At 37.8% G+C, this 6,000-nt stretch overlaps 1 protein-coding gene across 16 annotated transcripts in view; it reads right to left on the reverse strand.

Annotated features, from left to right (window-relative positions):
- Nucleotides 1–6,000, reverse strand: part of CAPRIN2 (caprin family member 2) — a 46,099-nt gene that overhangs the window by 32,204 nt on the left and 7,895 nt on the right. The gene's annotated exons all lie outside the window — the stretch shown is intronic.

Here is a 6,000-nt window from a genome sequence, read left to right on the forward strand (position 1 = left end):
AAAATGTGGTACACGCATACAATGGAATACTAGTCAGCAACAGAAAAAAATGAAATACTGGTATATGCTATATAACATGGATAAACCTCAAAAATATTATGCTAAGTAAAAGAAGCAAGATGCAGAAGACTATTTTATGTGAAATGTCCAGAAAAGACAAATTTATAAAGCTAGAAAGTAAATCAGAGCACAAAAGAGAACCTTGAGGGGATGATAGGAATACTCTACAATGAGACTGTGCTAACAAGCTCGATAACTCTACAAATTTACTATAAACAAATGTATGCTTAGAATGGGTTTACTTTGTGTTAAGTACATTATATCTCAATAATGTTGAAAAAATAGACTAATATTAAGTCTTTATAAAACTACAGAATAGGAACTCCTATGTAATACCAGTATTAGTATAAAGTGGTACAATAATTTTGGAAAACAGTTCAGTATTTTCACCTATTAAGTTAATCATAAGCATGTCCTACAGCCTAATGATATACCCTGAAAAAAAAAATCTTACCCGATTCTCAGTAACACCTATAATATTCCTCAAAGTAAAATTCTTCATAGCGACAAAAAAAAAAAAAAAAAAAAAACCTCAAGCATCCATCTATTTACAGACTAAAATTAAGTAAAGAGAACCAAATAAAATACAGGCACTTGTATTGATATAAAAACAGTAAATATAATGAGTAAAAAAAGCAAACTGCAGAACATATAGCATGATACCACTTACTATAACGTACAAAAAAAGCAACTCAAAAAAAAGCTCTTAAAGGCAAGGGAAAACTTCAGGGTCATGGTTACAGGAAACAGAAAGTACCACACTAGAAAGGAGCCTCAACACTGTTAGAAACATACTATTTGAGTTCAGAGTTGGGTTCTGGTGCTTGCTTTATTATGTGTTATAACTTACATGGAATATACTGTTTCCACCATATATTTTATAATAAAAAGGTATAGAAGTCTTCCTGCTACAGAAATTAGAATGAGCAGATAACATTACCAGGATATGCAGTCCTCAGAGGGATGTAAAACTATAAAGAAATACTCCTCCATATCTACTCCCAAGTGGTATTAACTTTGACTCAAAAAAAGCAGCATCAGCTGGGAACTACAACTTTCCATCATCTAATGTAGACCTATCCTTTCATTTTTCCTTTCTTTACTAAGTGAAGAAGGTATCCCCTTGCCACCCCCACTTCTACCTGTGCCCTGGATCCTACTGTACTCTGCCTTCATACAAAACTTTCCTTTAGGATTCCCTCTTTAAGGTCTTCTAACAGAGAGCTGCTCCCTCTCTATTGATGCTTAAGTCAGCATTTTACAAGTTCATGTCATCCCCAATCTAAACAAGAAAAATTAATTCTTCTGTGACAACTACTTCCCTCCAGCATTACACAAATTCAAACGTGTTTTCAGTCTCCAGTTCTTCAGACCTCATCAACCTGGATTCCATTTCCACCAGAACTGTTTTAGCTGAAGTTAGCAATTGTCGATGTCATCCTTTAAAGCTATGGATCTTTTATAGCTCTCATTTTGGTTGACTTAGCAGCAGCCTTCAACAAGAAGGCACACTCCTGCTCTACAGACATTTCTTGTTTCTCCTAACACTTAACTTCCATTTTTCCAGCTGGTTATTTACTAGCAATTTTTCCATTAGCTTCTCTCACCTGTTTTTAGCACCTGTAAAATAGGAGTAATAGAATCTACCTCACAAAGATGCTGCACAATCTAAATGATTGCATATGTATAAAACACTCAGAATGATGCCTGATCCTAGTAAGTACACCGCATTTTTAGCCATTATTGTCCAAACATTAAATGTCAGAGTTCCTCAGGATTCTGTCCTAGGCTGCTCTACTCTGCTTTCCATACTCTCACCCAAGACAGCCTCATCTCCTCTAATGATTTCAAGTAGTGGTCATACAGGTGATATTTCTATCGGCTAAACTTCTCCATGCTCCAGACCCATTTACCTAAACACCTGGTACCAGACACTGATGTCTACCAGGCACATTAAAACCAACAGTACAAAATTGAGCTCTTCATCCTACTCCATCCTCCCAAAACCTCCTTCTGCCCCAGTGGTCCCTCGTTTAATAAATGATTTTACCATCCATCCATTGTTCAAGCAAGAAACCTGAAACCACTCTCAGCTCTACCCTCTACTCCTACATCCAGTTACCAAGCCATGCTGATTTTACCTCTCAAATCCAGCTACTTGATTCAAGTCCCTTCGCCACTGCCTTAGTAGGGCTCCCATAATCATTCACCTAGACTACAGGCAACTCTTTTCTAATTTCCTTACATCCATACACCATCTCCAAACCATACTTCACAATGCAATCAAAGTGATTTTTTTAACTAAAAATCTGTAGTTGTTCCCTGCTTAAATGTATCTGTACCATTTCTGATGTCTCTGGGAAAAAGTAATTTTCAAATGGTGCACAAAGACCTACCCCCTCCAGCTTCATCACCCATCCACATGACCTTCTTTACAGTTTCTGAAAAAGGCTCTTTGTAAAAAACCAAAAATCTGTTCCTTCTCAGAGCCTTTACACATGCAAGCATCTGCCTAGCCTTCTGTTCTTCTTCTTCCTCCCTCCCCCCTTTCACTGGCTAAATCTCATTCATATTTTAGGTCTTAACTAAAGTTCTTCCTTTCTTAGGGCAGCTGGCCTTAACTCTCTAGACTAGGATGGATCCTGCATTACAATGTCTTTTCATCCTGTACTTCACCTTCTTAACATCCATCATATCTGTATTTGCTTATTCCCCACTCTCTTCCCCATTACATTATAGACTACATGTGGTAATGATAGTATTTGTCCCCTAGGTATTATAACCCTAATATTAAATACAGCACCTCCTAGAGTAGATACTTAATATATCTTGTTGAATGAATAAAAGATAGTTCAGATGATCCTTAGAGAGCATCAGATATACTCAAGATTCTGAACAATTTAAAACTTTTGAAAGAAATCATATAGTGAGAGCTGTTTCAAGAAAAGGACACCACAGACAATAGGACTGGTGAATTGAAGGTAGGATCTCAAGACAAGGATATTAACTAGGAAGCATACGTAAAGTTTACATGGCTTGCCTTGACTAGGCCAATAGCAATGGAATTACAAAAGAGGGAAGATTCTATATTTTTTATGAGTTTACTACAGATGTACTAAATATAACACAGGATCACAGTTCAGCAGCAAAAAAAAGGATACCAAATTCTAATTCTTTAACAACAAAAACTTCAGCAGAACCAAAGACATCAAGTTCCCCTTGCCTATTGCTTGAGAATTCACTTGAATCTCAGCTCCCCATTTCAAATCCAGATCTGAACCAAACATACTAAAGTTATAAATGTAACAATTTAAATCAAATTATAAAGTTACATTAAATTATTACAAGTTAAAGTGACTCCAAAAACAACTTCATTAGACATTCTTTCTATTATTTGAAAAGAGAAACCTATGTTACCAATTTAACATAAACCTTATGTAGCTTAGCCTTGACAGATCCCTTAAGAGTTACTACTTCAAAGAGCCTGCAAGAGCCATATAGAACATTACAAGTTTTATTTACATTATATAAGTACTTGTTGAGTTAAAAAAGCAAATCAAGCTAAAGTTATAAAACATCACAAATAATACTGAAAATACAATATCAAATCAAATACAACTGAACCAGTGCTTGAAGGAAAATTCAGTCTTCAAGAAATTTTAGAAAATTTTCACAATTTGAAAAGCAAATAACCAAAAAACAAAAAAGCAGAAAAATTTTTAAAAAGTGGAATAAAGTCCAAAGCTGACTTTGGGGGGGAGGCGGAATATACCCCTAGATAATATAAGAGTAAACTGAGGAAATAAAACTACACAAAACTAGAAAATTACAACAGAAACAGGCTGTATTACACTTTTATTAAAAACTACTTGGCCCTAATCTATGGAAATGAATTTTAAAAACTGAATAAAACAGGTGATTTTCAATGAGAAGTTTTTAAAAACTGATGCCGCCGGGCGCGGTGGCTCAAGCCTGTAATCCCAGCACTTTGGGAGGCCGAGACGGGTGGATCACGAGGTCAGGAGATCGAGACCATCCTGGTCTACACGGTGAAACCCCGTCTCTACTAAAAATACAAAAAACTAGCCGGGTGAGAAGGCGAGCGCCTGTAGTCCCAGCTACTCGGGAGGCTGAGGCAGGAGAATGGTGTAAACCCGGGAGGCGGAGCTTGCAGTGAGCCGAGATCACGCCACTGCACTCCAGCCTGGGTGACAGAGCAAGACTCCGTCTCAAAAAAAAAATAAAAAATAAAAAAAAAATAAAAACTGATGCCAAAAGAAATCTAAACAAAATCAATTTCCAAAAGAAAAAATAGAGAATATTTTCAGAACTCCCTTCTCAAAGAGAACTAGGCACAGACAGTTTCACACAATAATCCAACCAAACTTTAAAGACCATGTATAGTAGAAACACTGCCACAGTATTAAAACAACAACGAAAGAATTGGTGAGTGAGGAGATGGAGCACAGAGAATTTTTAGGGCAGTGAAACTATTCTGTATGGCATTACAATGGTGGATCCATTTGCATTTAACAAAACCCATAGAGCTGGGTGCTATGACTCAACGCCTGTAATCCCAGCTACGCAGAAGGCTAAGAGGGTTGCTTGAGCCCAAGAGTTCAAGGCTGCAATGAGCTATGAGATTGTGCCATTGCACCCCAGTCTGATGAGAGAGATCCTGTCTCTTAAAAACAAACACATACCAACAAAAACCACAGAATGTACAGCATCAAAAGTGAACCCTAATGTAAACTCTAAACTACGAACTTTGGGTGATGATGATAATGCATCAATGTAGATTCATAGAAAGTAAAAAATGTATTTCTCTGATGAGAGATGTTTACAGTGGAAGAGGTTGAGCTTGTGTGGGGTGAAAGTGCCACTCCAGTGAATGCATGAATAATAAGCAAACAAATGCTATTGCTGATGTGCACAAGATTTGAGTGGTATTCCCTTAAGTAAAAACCTAGTCGAGAACAAGACCCTAACTCTCTTTTATTCGGTGAAGGCTGAGAGAGTGAGGAAGCTGCAGAAGAAAAATTGGGAGCTAGCAGAAGCCGGTTCATGAGGTTTAAGGAAAGAAGCCATCTCCATCACATAAAAGAACAAGATGAAGCAACAAGTGCTAATGTAGAAGCTGCATCAAGTTAGCCAGAAAATCTAGCTAAAATAATTGATGAAGCTCACTATACTAAACAACAGAGTTTTAATGTAGACGCAAGAGTCTTCTATTGGAAGAAGGTGCCATCTAGGACTTCCATAACTAGAGATAAGAAGTCAATGCCTGGCTTCAAAGCTTCAAAACACATGCTGACTCTCTTGCTAGGGTCTAATGCAGCTGATGACTTTAAGTTAAGGCCAATACTCGTTTACAATTCTGAAAATCCTAGGACCCTTAAGAATTATGCAAAATCTACTCTGTGCTGTACAAACAAAATAACAAAGCCTGGATGATAGCACACCTTCTAACAGCACTGCTGACTGAATATTTTAAGCCCACTGTTGAGACCTATCATTCAGAAAAAAAAGATTTCTTTCAAAATATTACTGCTCATTGACAATGCACCTTGTCACCCAAGAGCTGTGACGGAAATATACAAAGGAATCAATGTTGTTTTCATGTCTGATAACATAACATACATTCCACGGCCCATGGATCAAGGAGTAATTTTGACTTTTTTTTTTTTTTTTTTTTTTTGAGACGGAGTCTGGCTCTGTCGCCCAGGCTGGAGTGCGGTAGCCAGATCTCAGCTCACTGCAAGCTCCGCCTCCCGGGTTTACGCCATTCTCCTGCCTCAGCCTCCCAAGTAGCTGGGACTACAGGCGCCTGCCACATCGCCCGGCTAGTTTTTTGTATTTTTTAGTAGAGACGGGGTTTCACCGTGTTAGCCAAGATGGTCTCGATCTCCTGACCTCGTGATCCGCCCGTCTCGGCCTCCG

This window comes from Piliocolobus tephrosceles, chromosome 10, assembly GCF_002776525.5.
Source record: "Piliocolobus tephrosceles isolate RC106 chromosome 10, ASM277652v3, whole genome shotgun sequence".
Classification (NCBI taxonomy): domain Eukaryota; kingdom Metazoa; phylum Chordata; class Mammalia; order Primates; family Cercopithecidae; genus Piliocolobus; species Piliocolobus tephrosceles.